This window comes from Rosa chinensis, chromosome 2 (genome assembly GCF_002994745.2).
Source record: "Rosa chinensis cultivar Old Blush chromosome 2, RchiOBHm-V2, whole genome shotgun sequence".
In the NCBI taxonomy this organism is placed as follows: Eukaryota; Viridiplantae; Streptophyta; class Magnoliopsida; order Rosales; family Rosaceae; genus Rosa; species Rosa chinensis.
The window spans coordinates 32,897,150-32,912,749 of record NC_037089.1 but is presented as its reverse complement, the minus strand read 5'-3'; the positions used below and the strand labels follow the sequence as shown (position 1 = coordinate 32,912,749).

At 37.3% G+C, this 15,600-nt stretch overlaps 1 long non-coding RNA gene across 1 annotated transcript; it reads left to right on the top strand.

Annotated features, from left to right (window-relative positions):
* Positions 1-12,984: 12,984 nt before the first annotated feature.
* Positions 12,985-15,088, top strand: LOC112188656. The gene is made up of 3 exons (XR_002931500.2): positions 12,985-13,414; positions 13,517-13,680; positions 14,573-15,088. It is a non-coding gene; the product is annotated as an uncharacterized LOC112188656 (long non-coding RNA).
* Positions 15,089-15,600: the final 512 nt, after the last annotated feature.

The following is a 15,600-nucleotide window of genomic DNA, read 5'->3' as shown; positions in this document are numbered from 1 at the left end:
TTTCATGCCACAAAGTGTTAATTAGGAGCTAGCTTTTTTATGTTGATTTAACATGTATCATTGTTAAGTCAGTTGGTTCTTATTGTAATGGTGAATATGTATAATTGATTTAGGCGGGAAATTCCTTAATGTATTTTGTTTATTTTTGTTGTTAAGAGATTAAGCATATATCTGATATATCATGAATGATATTCGCTATCCAGGGGCTGATCTTTCCGATGCTGATCTAAGGGGTACAGACTTATCCTTGGCCAATGTGACAAAGGTGAGCATTGATGGAACTCTTCTCCTTGTTCAATTTATAAGAAATACTTCTGCAGTTCGTTCGCATTGTTAATGTTTATCAAGTATAAATATATTTCACTATCAAGTGAACTGCTTAATACAACCTATGCATGAAAGGTAGAGAGGCTATTACAATGTGTGTACTTGTGCAGTATGTGTGTGAATATATATCCCATTGCTAGGAGCCTGGACATATTGGATTCCAATGTGGACTTTTATGGCCAATGAGCTTTTGTGCCAATTGGGGACATCGATAGTCCTATCTTCATAAGATTCAGCTTAGGTTAGGTTTTGGTTTCCTTGTGAAAAGCATAATGTTGAGTATGACTCAACCCTGAATATTAAGTTTACAGGCCTAAACCCTTGCCCTTGAAGCTAACAGGCTCAAAATTGTTTACTAGTTCTTTGTCCCTGTCATAATCATTGTTTTCATTATGGAGATTTGGAGATGCAGTGACAATGAAATTGTGAAATCCTGAAACAATTTTTTTTTCTTTTTCTTTTATTTATATATGTTTATGTAAAGTTGTTTTTAGGATGAGTTCTTTTACCATGTTCTTTTACCTAAGGTTATTTATTTGTTATTGTTAAAGCTAGCAGTTAGTTTTTAAATTAGGTTTATTTTTGTTTATTAAGCATCAGTGGATGCTAGCTTCACCTATTTGACACCTAGAAGCCACCTAGCTCAAGTTCTTATCTCTTCCACCGTTTGGCTTTCACCTTTTCTTCTTTTTCTATTTTTCTTCCCTATCGAGATACTGATCTGGGATGGATACCTCTTAGTTTTTCCTTTCTTTTCTTTGAGACTGGGGATTGAAGAGAAAACAAGGAGAAGAACTAAGGTTGATTCCAATTTGGGTTCGGGGTTATTAAGTTGAGGGTGAGGTTTTCGAGTTTCTACTTTGTGGTCTTCTGCATCTATTTTCGTACTTTAATAGTCTCTTATTGATTATTACTTTAGAGTATTGGGTTGCAGTTTCTGGTGTTGAATATGTGTTCTGTTATTCGTCAATTCCGTAGACACTTAGGTGGTAGGGTTATGGAACGAGTGTTCGAGTGTTGGGAGTTTTGTCTTTTGTAAACTTTCTCCTTTGTTTTGATGTTATGTGCCACAGGGTATTATCCTTTGCTGCAAGGGTTTTGATCATGTTCATATGCAGTTTACCTCTTGTATGTTTGTAAATTAATTCACTTGAGTGGTATGTAAAGCCATTTTTTTATTTCACTTCTGAAGTGCTTAATTTCTTTTACTTTCTTTTACTATTTCTTGAGTTGTAAATGATTGTCATATCCTTTATGATCTCTACATTTCTGGGATTGGGGCGTGACAGAAATTATTAGATGTTTCCAGCCAAGTTAATAGGAATATTATGAGGAATGTACCCTTGAATTTTATTACTTTACCGAACCTCAGAAGGTTTTTAGATTCTCTTTTAAAAGTTTTGCTTGTTTTCAGCCCGACTGTATTGAGTTATGTCTCCATTCCTTGGTCCACTTATGTGTTAGTGGCAAGGTTGAATTGGGCTTCCACTAGGCCCGAGGTTCAAATCTTGCCAAAGCAAAGACATATTGAAGGAAAGTTTCCATAATGCCTTCTAGTGTTCTTACAATGCATGTATTAGTTTTTGCAGGTAAATTTGAGCAATGCTAACTTGGAAGGTGCATTTACTACAGGCAACACATCTTTCAAAGGATCAACTGCCACTTCCAAAGAGGAGCACTCCAAAGTTGCCAGAATACACCAAGGACTGGAAACTCAAGTTACAAGTATTTTTATCTTATAACAAACTGTTATTTTTTTTTCTTTTTTCATTTTACTGTATCTACAAACAGTTTTAGTCTTCATATGGTTTATTTAGAAGACTTCAATCTTGTTCTTTTCTTTTGCTATTGTATATGGAGAAGTTTAGGCCATATGTCCCATTCCCCCTACTCTTTGTACTGTTTTTATCAATAATATTAATGAGAATTTTCTTTTGCTTACCACTGGTATTCTCATTTTGATACTTTTCTAGTGAAGAAACTGATTTAGTAATCACTTATAAACTAGAAACTGAAGCAAAAAGAATGAAGACACAACAATTTGAAATAACAAACTGATGTTATAAATGACTCACGACATCAGTTCTATCTATAGAACATATGTCTAATACTGATATATAAATCAATTTCTTATGTAAAACGATGTCATAGTAGGATACGAAATCAGTTTTTTATAAATCAAACGATGTCCATAGTCATTTTATACATCAAGACCTTACAAGAAACTGATGTCCAAAGTCATTTTTAACATCGGCTAAAAACTGATGTCTGGGATTTCCTGATCTTTAACATCACCCACTAAGACATCGGACATTTTTTTTTAACATCGGTTTCTGGCCGATGTTAAAGGCCAAAATTCTAGTAGTGTTGCTGCACCCGGACATCCTCCATTATATATCACAACCTTTATAATCCAATCTGCACACAACCAATTCAATTCATGGGCATCATGCTTGATATGGAAACAAAGAAGAGACTTCACACTTGAAAATTCAAATGCATATTTGTTTTGTGGGTTTGTTATGGAAACAAAGAAGAGCAAACCATAAAAGAAAAGTCACTTACTTATTGGAGTTTCATTGTTGAAAGCATTTTCCATAAGTGTTGGCCAAGATTCTCCTCTTCATCTCCTCTTGCACCTTCTTCGTCTGAAAACCAGCAAATAAAGAAGCTCAAAATCCTAGAAATTAATCAACTGCATATCTTCAATATAAACTCAAAACCACCAATTCCCAGGTTCTAAAACAAGAAATTGAGCAAAAACAAAGCACACCCAGATAGACTTAACAGGTTTGGAGCTGCAATTATAAATTCGGACCCAAAACATGATATTGAGCAAAAACAAAGCACACCCAAATAGAATTGCAATCATTCCTTTAGGGTTAGAGTTAACTCCTCACCAAGATCGTTGTCATCAGACTTCGAGACCCCATCTAGGGTGAAAACTCGATACCCGAAATTGGCCCAGTACCAAAAGCTCTGATTTTGCAGGTGTTGCCGGTCTTTGGCTTATGGATTGTCTAGAATTCGAGCGAAGACTTTGACCGGGTGCTTTGATGGAGATTCTTTTTAGGGTTAAGTTGGGGTTTGGCCAAAGACGGGTAGACTTTCAAGAACTAGAGAAAACGGCAAGATTATGGGGTTTTGATTAGAGTTTGGTGGCTATGATTGGATTTGGTGGAAGAAGGTGTCGGAGCCAAGGCACGATGTTGAAGCCTTGAAGAGGAGTCGAGGCTTCTGGGAAAGAAGAGAAGAAGAGAAGAAATACCCAGTCTGGAGCTTGCAAAGAATGAGATTTATCTTCTCTCCCGGGATGAAGAAATAGCCTAATCAAGTAGAACCCAACTTGATTGGTCAAAACCCAAATCCCCCATTTCAGCAAAATGAAAAACCCCCAAATTGAACCCAACTCGAACCCTAATCGAATAGAACCTAAATCCAAACTTTGAAAGATGGTGATTTGTGATGGCTAAGTGTTTTGAGAAGATGGTGAAGAAAAGCTCCAGATTTTGCTCGAAATGAAGAAAAGCTCAAGGTTTCTCTCTCATATAGGAAAAATGACCAGGGCGTTATCTTTGTTTGAGTGTGCCCTTGAGTTGGCTGAGGCAATAGGCAATAACTTTTTTTTTTTTAACTCAAACAGACAACATATATATAGATATGTTTATGTTGTCTGATTTGTTACATAGCTAAGGGAATAAAAGATGGAAATTTCCCGCCTCTACAATCAAAATGTTAGGTTTCGCACTTAGGCTAGTCATTTCTCATTCACACAACAGAAATAGTTCATACTGTTGTTGGAACTTGCAAGCATAACAAACAATTGAAGCCAAATTTTCTCATTTTGGGGGGAATGAATGTCATTTTGGAACCATCTCCAAATTTTATTACTCACTTGCACAACAGGACATTAAAAACCATTGTATGATGATTTGCAGGTATACTCCTACAACGGAAGTAACTAAACTATTGTCCAATTTAATAGCATCTAAGGTACAATTTGGAGCCAAATTTGACTCAATGGTAGGAGGAAAATATGCCGGTCTTTTTTTTTCATTCAGACAACAGATAATCTTTCTTTCCGTTGTGCCATCACCTCCTAACTAGAAGTTTTAGAATTTGAGCATCTTTATACAACGAAGATTTATTAAATGTGTTGTATGATTCAATTGTCATCAACAGACAACAGAGGATTTGTTCTCCGTTATGTGATCACCTTTGTGTGATGTAGTTTTTGGTGTAGTGTGTAGTAGTGGAAATGGTGGTTTTAGAGGTGGAAATGGTGGTTTTAGTGGTGGAAATGGTGGTGTCTTCTCTAGAGAGAAAAATAGATCTTGGATACGATGAAGATGATTGAATGGATCAAGAATGTTGAAGAATGAGTTTTTGGCCTCTCTTTGATCAGCTGTGTATGTCCTCTTTGGTCCCAAAGTGTGCAAAAGTTGCTCTTACACCATTGTCTCCCAAATGGTCCCAAATTGGCAAGCTGACAAAAGGACAAGGTGTGGGGAGATATTTGAGTGATGGGAGATTCTCACAACCATATATGGTCCTCCTTTACTAGAGAAAGGAATCTCCATTAGCGGCGGCTTGCCAGAAAAGTCAATGGAAAAGTTACCTGAAAAATAGCCGGAAAAGTCGATTTGCAATTTCTTCCAATCTTCGTGTACATACCTCCAATATTATGGAGGACTTGCTACATCATCAAACATAAGCAACCCTCTCTTAGAGGGCCCACGAGCCATAGCGGGACCCAACCACGACATGCATGTCGTAGCCCGACATACAACCTATCCCGTGGTGATTGGAAGCAGCAATAACTCGCCGGAAGCCACCTTCCTGGGCTTGCCAACATGCCTCCATAATAAGCCTTTCTACACTAAAATAGTGGGTTTGCATCCCACATTGAAGAAAATGTAAAGGAGAGGTCCCTTACCTATAAAAGGGACCCCTCCTCCCACTTAAACTCCATCCTATTACATCTCTTGTAATCCTTTTGGGTCGCAAGGCCCAAACACAAAAGTTAAGCTTTTAAGTGGACGTAGTTTCCCTCTAAGGCGGGAGACGAACTACTATACTTCTTGTATCTCATTTACTCTCTCTCTCTCTCTCTCTCTCTCTCTCTCTCTCTCTCTCTCTCTCTCTCTCTCTCTCTCTCTCTAACATTAATTAGACCCCTCGGTCACTAACATTAACACTCCGTGTCTTCTTCCCCTAGCTTCAAATCTCCGCATTTGAAGCCTCAAATAGTCATTTTATTCTCAATGCAAGGTTTCCTACAAATAAAAGGAAATGGATTAAAAATGGTAAAATAGAATGGAAGACAAATCAATTTTCATAAATATGGGGCACAATTGCATAAGTAATTTGTGACTCAACACCTATGGTTCCCATTTGCGTCTGTCCAATCAGGACTAAAGGCCTTAAAATGGGTCTGAGCGAGCAGTGGCCTACTCCGCGTAGGTCCGCTCTACCAAATGGGCTCTGTACGAGACCTATTACGGCTAAGCAATTGGAGAAGCCCAACAGGCTTTCCATTGGTGCCAAGCCCACTAAGGTTTCACTAAACCCTACAAGGTCCTCTATATAAAGCATTCTCATGCTTTGTCTTCAGGTATTGATTCTATTACAACTCTAGGTAATAAAACCCTAGACGTTACTTGGTCTCTACGGTAAAACATCTGTTCTGACTCTTGATCGTCGAAGGACCCTTAGCCAGTACCACACCAATATTCTCACAAAGCCGAGGGTTTCTCTTGTCCTTCCTTGTTGTGAGTTAATCTAGTCAACAACCTTGGAAAAATATGCTGCAACAAGATGCATATACACCATTTATTCTTCCCCCATCTGCATTCATTGTTCAAGCACTCTACTGAATTGGGCATCAAAGAGTGTTTGGCCTGCCTTAAGCTAGTCTTTCTGATAACCTCCGTTTCTTCACATTTGCAGGTCCTTGCCATGAGGTTCTTCCATCTTGAGATGGTGGACACGCAACGTCAAGTGAAGGAAGCCTGAGGCTAGACTATCAATTTCAACTAACAAGGGTGCAAACAACAATTGTTATATTTCCATATCCTCTCAAGAAGGAAGGACCATGGCCTTCCACCTCACTTAAGAAGAAAGGAGCGAGAGTCTAAGACCAAGTTTCTAATCTCACTCAAGGAGAACGAAGGGAGAAGACCATGAAGACCGTGACTCTAGTAAGAGAGTGTGATGACTAAGAGTCTAAGACCAAGCACAAGACTACCGAGGCCATATCTTCAGTCATAGAAACTAGATGACCAAGGCCACACATAAAGTCAAACTAATAGAAGAAAAAGATAGGCCCACTTTAAGAAAATAACCGCCACCACTTTACACATTGAATTTCAAAGAATTCTCATTGACTCCTTGATGCCGAAATTGGCAGCACAACCTTCACCATTATAATCTGCTTCCATTATCCTAGTCAGTTGGAAAAGGAAATGAATTATGTAGGCATCTTCTAGCCTTGTATATATTGTTGAACCACCTTGTATATATTGCTAAACCACCTTGTATATATTACTTCCCTTGTCCTTCTTTTAACTTCATTAATTCTACATTACTTGCTTTATAAATAGATTAAGAACAAGAAGATTCGACAGATGCGATGAACGGGTAAGTCTTTAATTACTTCTATACTTTTTAATGAACACTCTAGAGAAAGTTTCACATCTACACATGTTTCTAAAAGTTCTAAGGCTACTGCTTGATCTCCAAGCACTTAATAATTATACTTGTTCTCCAAGTTCTATATCTCTCTCTAAGCATGCCCTAAGATTTAGTTCATCTAGGAATCAAGCTCTCTGTATAAATACTGTAAAATATGATCAAAGCCTGTGTGCTATTGATTTGATTCATTTTGTTTCTTATACTCCCATTCTTATTTATCTTTTACCAAGCTGAGTTTACCCACTATGCAAATAAAAACCTAACTTTTGACATGTAGTTTGCATCTATTGTGTTGAAAACTAATTCAAGAAAGCTTGCTGATTGTCCAAATAAATGTTGAATCGATCGATTACAATTTGATATCTTTAAACACATTTCCCCTGTTGTATGTACACTATTATCCAATTTTCTTTTATTTAATTACATGAGAATGGTACTGACTATTCTTTGTTCCAGCCCTAGTGTGCTGATCTTATTTGTTCAAGATAAAAATAGCAATATTCCACAAGGCGGAACTATTTGACGAGAAGATTTTGCTATCGCAAAGTGTTTGATGAAATGCTAGCTTGTGTTTTGATTTGTGTAGTCATTGCTACATTCTGAAATGTCATGTCTAGTGGCTCAAGGGAATTGTAAGACTTTTCTCTATGGATAATACTTGGCTAATCATAGCTGGTTAGCCTTGGATAACTATAGCCTAGAACAAGAGGACACATTTCCATTTAAAGAAGATATTACTTGTCTATTTATAGCATATTAATTGGTACTATATAAAAAAAAATTACCCGATTCGCCGTCATTTTGACATCAAACAAAGCGGTCAACCCTTTGTACGCTTATACTTCCTTAATGGGAGCTGAACCACAAGGAGATAAACTTCTCAAAATTTTAACATTAGTTGATATAGATCATGCTCACAATAGTGTGAGAGCTGACGTATTGAAAAAAGAAGCTAGTTACAAATGAGCGGTTATGAGCACATTTATGTGGTATTTAGGGTTTAGAGTTGACCTAGTACATCAAGAGTCAAACAACGATGAAAATTGAATTTTGACCGTAACCATTTGTTCTCATCATAATTAACATTCAATGGTCAATTTTGATAGAATCTATTTCCTCCACTGCGTATAAGGATTTTGTGCGATCCAAAAAAGCAAAACTAAAAATGGATAATCTTGACACTACCAATTTATTTATAGCGTATTACTAGGTACTATGAAAAAAAAAATTAACTTGATCAACTGTCATTTCGAGATCAAACAAAGCAATCAACCATTTATATACGCTTATATTTCCCTAAGGGGAGCTGAATCACAAGAAGATAAATTTTCTAAAAATTTTACATTGATTGATATAGCTTATACCCTCGAGAGTGTGAGAGTTGACAGATAAAAAAAAAGTTGCGAATGAGTGGTTATGAGCATATTAGTTTTATATGGTATTTAGGGTTTAGAGTTGACCTAGTAGATTAAGACCCAAACGATGACGAAAATATCTGAAATTTTGATCACAACTATTTCTTCTTGTCATGATAACATTCAACGACTGATTTTCATAAATTGTATTTCCTCCAACTTGTTGGTTATGGAAGTTGTACTTTCATATAACTAAGAGAAAATTTTCAGCTACTGTCCCTAAACTATGCTGCCAAGGCCAATTTGATACTCGAATTCTCGAAAGTATCAATGTGATACCCAAAGACGTATTTTGACATCAATGTGATACCTCCATCCAATATCTCTGACGGCGCCGTCTGTTTGCTGACGTGGCAAGCACGTGTTAGACATATGATATTTTTGTTAAGGGCAGAATAGTCTTTCACTACTAACTAATTAAAAAAAAAACATGAACGTACAGAGCTCTCTCTCTCCCCCTCTCTCCCCGCCCCAACTCCCATTCTTCTTCTTCTTCTTCTTCTTCCGAACACTGCCTCCCACTCCCAAATGCATCATTTTTCTGGGTTTCACTAGATGATCTCAATCGCCATAGCTTTATTAGGGTTTCGCAATGCCAAGCATCTGAGATTCCTGGGGCTAAAGCTCCCAATTGAATGTCGAAGATGATCAACAACGGCGTAAATGTCGTCAGCGAAGAAGACGGCGACGATGATGAAATTAGGTATAGTAGTGATGATGGGAGTTGATCGAAAGGTGGCGAGTCAAAAAGGGAGTACACGGCGGAGAAGATGAAGGTAGAGGCGGAGGGTATTGGGTACAAAGTAGTTGGGCCGCTTGAGAAGACTGAAGGGGTTTTCAAGCCTTATGAGCCCATTTTCGCTATCATTCAGGTTTGGATCTATGTTTAATCACTAAACCATTTGCAATTGGATCAAATTGTTAAGATGGTAATGTGGGGTTGTGCCGTAGCGAAATCAGTGAGCTGCGGCGATTGGGAGGTGACAGAGTGAGAGGCAAGGTCGAGTGCGAGGGACATGTATTTGTAGCAAGAATTGGAGAGGATCTTGGCGGTGTTGGTGATAGTTTGGCGGAGGAGAAGGAGAGGAGAGAGAGAATGAGGAGAGAGAAGAAGAAGAAGAATGAAGTTGAAGAAGAAGCAAAAGTCCAGAAGACGGTTGGTGGTTGGTGGCTGATGATGTTGTCAGGTAAGTAAGGAAATATGGTGGCGGAGCTTGCGGCAGTTTGGCTGGAACAAAATCCCAAAAGAAGAAGAAGAAGAAGAAGAAAAAAGATTCACCAGTAGTTGTCTTTGGTGGTGGAAAGTTAGCTGATGTTTTCTCATGGAGGGGTAAGAAGTTATTGGGAGTTATTCTTGGTGAAGCAATAGTGATGTGGGTTCTCTCTGAATTGCTTGAATACTACCTGCTCACTTTGGTTGCGCGCCTCTTGATTGTTGTTCTTCTTGTGGTCCAATGCTTTAAATTCATTAACAAGTCTCCACCCAAGATTCCAGATATTCAAATTCCAAAGAGAAGCCGTTTCTACATATTGTCTCTGCAATTACATTTGAGATCAACAAGGATTTTGTTTTCATCAGGGATGTAGCTTCAGGGAAGGATCTGCAGCAGTTCCTCTCAGGGATATTAGTACATTTAAAAAAGAAAAAGAAATGAAAAGGAAAAAAAATGAATTAACAAAAAAAATGGTAAATTGGTCATCTCACTTTTTTAGGGGCCCATGTGCTTGCCAAGTCACAAACAATACCATCAGAGATTTTGGACGGATGTATCACGTTAATGTCAAAATACGTCTTTGGGTATCACATTGATACTTTTGAGAGTTCGGATATCAAATTAGCCTTGGCAGCATAGTTTGGAGACGGTAGCTAAATTTTTCTTTATAACTAATAAATAAGTTAGACCATATTAGTAGGCATATAAGGATTGTGTACAATTCAAAAAATCGATATTAGAAATGACAAATCGATAGGTTTGATATTACCAATGTATTTACCACGTACTCTTAGATACTATGTAAAAATTAACCCATTTCGCAATTGTTTCAACACATCAAAATGGTCAACCCTATATACGCATACAAATTCAATTTGTGGATTTGATGATATATTGCGAGATGCGTGGATTCCGTTTTAATTTTCGGAGAATTTTTCGGACATCCAAACTATTTATTATAATTTTCTGAATGTTTCTGAATTTAAAAATTATTTTATGGAAAATGAAAATCCATGCAATCAATCTAAGTCGTCTATTTGTCCATTGCTTGATCAGGCCCTTAAAATTAAAATAAGCGAAGATTATATATATGGTTCAGATTAGATAAATGCATTGGAACACTTTCATATAGGGCCGGCCCTGCCCAAAATCAATGGGCTCGGGCTGAGCCGGGCAGGGCCACAACAATTTTTTTTTTCTTTTTCGAGTTGGCTTCTCTTAATTGGTTTTTTAGGGCCTGCTCAGGCTAGGCTCTTTGGGTGGGAAGGCCCAAGCCCACTATATTTATGTGTCATGTTCTTTTGTTAAAAAAAAAATACAAAAAGCTATGAAAAAAATGATGATATGTTAATGATTGAACAAAATAGAATACAAAATTAAAGGAAAATATGGCTTAATGCAATAATTAGTTCAATAACTATATAAAAAAAAATTAAAACTTGAATTGAATATGCTTTCGAGCTAGGCAGAGCGGGCTTTAGTGGGCAGGGCTCAGGTTTGAACCCTCCGCCCTTACCCTGCCCCGTACCCAATGGGCAAGGCCAAGATGAGCTTGATGCGGGCCTGGCCAGGCTTCTCCTCACAAGGCTGGGCGGCACCCATGGGCTTTTGGGTTCGCAGGACAAATTATGACCCCTACTTTCAAACTCATGACCTGGTCTTCGTGAGACGACGACTTGAGTCGGCAACTTATACGGAATTCTCTATTCGGCCACTTCACGGTGCCGCACGGGTACTATTCGATTCATCTCGCTGTCATCGACCTTCCTCTGATACTGGTTTGCATGTCCCAAGGAGGGAGAATCAAAGGTCGAAAGCTTCGGCAACTCTGGTGGTTCTTCCACTATGTTCGATGAATGTTGGGGATGCATGAGGCAAGAAACTTCTTTTACTCATCATGCTATACACGGTGGTATAATTTTTTTTTTTGAATTTGGTTTAGTTTTGGAAGACTTGGTATTTCTGGGTTTTATGACCACCGTTCATATTTATTGTTGTAAATTGCAATTTTGAATACCTTAACGATCATCAATTTGGCAGAAATTTTGCAGAGATGATCTATACATTAGGACCTAAAAACTGAACGGTTAAGATGTAAATGTGTGATCGGAAAATGGGGAAAAATGGGAAATCCGTACCTTTTGCTTAGGTACGGACGTCCGCACCTAAGAAACTTTGTGTGTGTGTGTGTGTGTGTGTGTGTGTGATGTGGTTTAGTTGTTTAATTAATTCTAATTTTCTCTTAATTTAAAGAATAAAACATGTTTCTTCTAAAACTTTTAAAAAAAAAAAAAATTTAAAGCATTAGAAAACTAAAAAAGACAAAATTTTCTTTATTTGGAATTGCTCACCGGCTAGCAAAGGAAGCCTTAAAAATTAGTCAGCCTTTTCTTTGTTTGGAGTCGGGGCCTGAGTGGCTTCATCAGTGTGTCGGTATGAACTTTCAGTGTGAAGTCTAGTATGGAAAACTTTGGGCATTTCATCATCTTGGTGGTTGCTTATAGTCTTTCCACGACTCATTGTAATTGATTCATAGTCAATGAAGTTCTTATTTGATTCTCTCTCTCTCTCTCTCTCTCTCTCTCTCTCTCTCTCTCTCTCTCTCTCTCTCTCTCTCTCTCTCTCTCTCTCTCTCTCTCTCTCTCTCTATATATATATATATATATATATATATATATATATATATATATAGATCTAGGACATATATACATATGCAACAAACTATACGTCATCATAAAGAGTTTGGCATGCTTACCATAAGTTTTTATGGTTTGCTCATCCAAAGGGGTGACTCGTCCTATTATGTCATGGGAGGTTGACACTTGACAGGTTCATGGGTTTAGATGATGCTTGTTTGAGCAGGTTAGCGGTCTCCTTCAAGTCTCCATACATAAACCTGTAGGAGTTTCCTTTAAGGCCTTGCTCTCGATCTCAGCAATCTTTCTAGCTTCTTTGGCTTAAACCACAACCAATCCAGCACACCCCACACCCATCTTGCTATTATTAGCCACTGTTACTTCCATGTTTGACGTCTGTGTATGTGTAGCTGGCTATAAGCTGGGAGAGAGAACCAGAGAGAATTGAAAGACAGATGGTATGGTACTGAACTGAAGAGGAAAGTGCCTTTGAATAATGAAACTCGAGGACTTTTCTACAAAATGGGGAAAAACACCTTTCAGAAATGTCAACATGAATGACCATTTTCTAATTAAGAACCTTACTAGAAACACACCACACAAAAATCCCAGAAGTCAGGTCTGGGGCTATCGACTGTTGACTGTATACATCTTTTTGCTCACGCGTATTGACTATTAGTCCTCTTTTTTTTCTTTTCTTTTTTGTATATAAATAACAATTGATGCACGTACGTTTACAGTTACTGTTTTCTTGATCTCCATGCAAAAGAAGTGGAAAATAATTGTTAGATTCACCTCTTATTTGTCTATCGATCTACTATTTTGTTCAAATACGTAGTACCACTCACGAACAACTCGCTCGTCTTCTTTATGGCAAGCATGCATTCTAAAACTATACTAAAACCCAATCCGCAAAAAAGACAAACAAAATGAATAGTGTCCTGCCTCATGTCTTCTATTACGGAATTGTCCTGACACCTGTACCTTTTCTATGGCATCGAGTCCCAGCAGCTGTTTAATTGCTTCTCCTGCCACCGATTTGTGGTAGCAGTAAGCAAGTAAACTATGGAAAGAGGGAAGAACTTCCTGCTGTATGTTCCTATGCGGAATCAAATCCAATTGAAGCAAGGTTCGATTTCGAATTGGAGAATAAGACGATTGCTCATGTATGTTTTTTTTTTCTCTAATTGGGTATTGATTTGGCTCCTCCTCGATTTTTTTTTTTATGCAGATTCTTTGCTGGGTTTTCTTATTTGTTCCTATAAATAGAAGCAATTGTAGGGGCAAAATCGATTCTGGGGATGTCATTATTTTTTGAGAGATTCAAGCGATTGAAGCTCCTGAATTTTGAGGAGGACTTTTGATGGGTATTGATGAATTTCCAACTGTTCTCAGGTATTATTTGCTTGATGGTGTTTGTTTTGAGATGTTTTGTTAGTTTGACAAAGGTGCAGGTTAGCTTTTGGTGTTCTATGTTTGAATTGTTTGAGTTAAACTTAACTTGCCACACATTTGCAATTGAAGCTTACATTGAGTGAAATCTGTCTTCTTCTTTTTTTGTAGTTTGGTTATATTGTCAATGAAATGATATAACTAGCAGTGGTTCAATCATGCATGTTTACATAGATTACTATTAGACATGTCATGATAGTATAACGCTGCACCTACTTTGATTTGGCCTGTATTAACTTGCAAAAGTTCAAACCAAACTGAAAGGAACATTATTTAATGAGGTTGTAAATGTCTTCCGAGACTGATATTAACTATGATAGAAGGGTACAGAGAAATTTATAAAAGAAATCTCTTGATGTATGCCTCATTTAGGTTTAATTTGTACTGAGGAGGGTTTATTTTTCAGTGCAGAAGTAAATTTTTCTGATGATGTCCCACCTTTTAGGCTACATTTAACACTAACTGAATAATTTGTGGATTATCAAAAATGGTTCTTACAAATGACAGACCAACATTGTTGATTCCCGCTTAGCACATAGATCAGTATCATCTATAAGACATACTATGGACTGGAAACTTGAAATTTGGTTATCAACTATTGATGTTCTCTGTTTCATAACAAATAAGATCAATCTATTTGATAAGTTATTGACATTCTGAGTTTCATGACAATAATTTGGAGTTATAGTTATCAGTTATTGATGTTTTCAGTTATCAACTTCAGCAAATGGCTTTCTATTTGGTTATCAGTTATTGACATTCCCAGTTTCATAACCAATAATTCATTTGTGTTACTATACTTTTTAGAAGTTCTGATGTACTTCTTTTCTCTTAGGTTGCTTATAACTTACTTCACCCCACTATCAATCTACAAACTTTTGTGTTCTGCTCCCAGAGCCTTAGAAGCAGGGTACTTCTTTTTACCTACTGGTGACTAAAAAAAAAAAAAGAGGAATTGTTCAAAGCAAAACTGAGCAAGAACCTAAAAAGGCAAGTTTTAAAATCCTCGCTTCAATTCTAATTTAGGGACTGTACTCATTGTGTGCAGTTTCCTTTCCACTCTGTCTGTTCAATTTAGCCATCCCTTAATTAATGACTCAATCTTTTATATATAACTTTCATGTGCTCTGTATATTTCAGTGACAATTTTGAAGATGAAACAACACCATCAAATCAGACCAGCACAAATACATTGGTTCAATCTGACACAGAAGGCCTTACCTAACCACTTCTACTCTACAATCTTATCCTTTTTGTCATGCTCTGTAACTTTTTGTGATAGGGACCATTCTCTATATTTTTTGTAATGCTAACGGTCTTTGAAAAACAATGTCATGCTGTGTACATATAAGCACCGGTTGTCAGGACCATTCTCTATTTTTCTTTTTTTTAATTTTAATAGTCCCTGAGAAACAATCAATCAAAACAGCAGACATTTTGTACATCTATTGATCAATGTACATAAAAAAATTTTGGTTAGTCTTCTTTGTTTTCATTCTTTTTTTTTTTTTTGCAACCATACATCAATTATTATTGCGACTAAAAGACCCGCAGCATAGCGCGGGCCTTTCTACCTAGCATGGTACTGAATATCGTTAACTATATTAAACACATATATTCATATAACAAAGGTAATTTGGCATACCATACGTTTTTAAGGTTTGATCGAGCAAAGGGATGAATCATAGTGCTATGTCATGGGAGGTGGAAAGGGATTTTCAATGTTTGAGCAGGATAGAGTTCTCCCTTAAATCTCCATACAAGAACTTGTAGGATTTGCCTTGCAGGTCTTGCTCCCTTAAACATCTTTCTAGCTTCTTCGGCTTCAGCCAAACCCAATCCAGCACACCCCATGCCCATCTC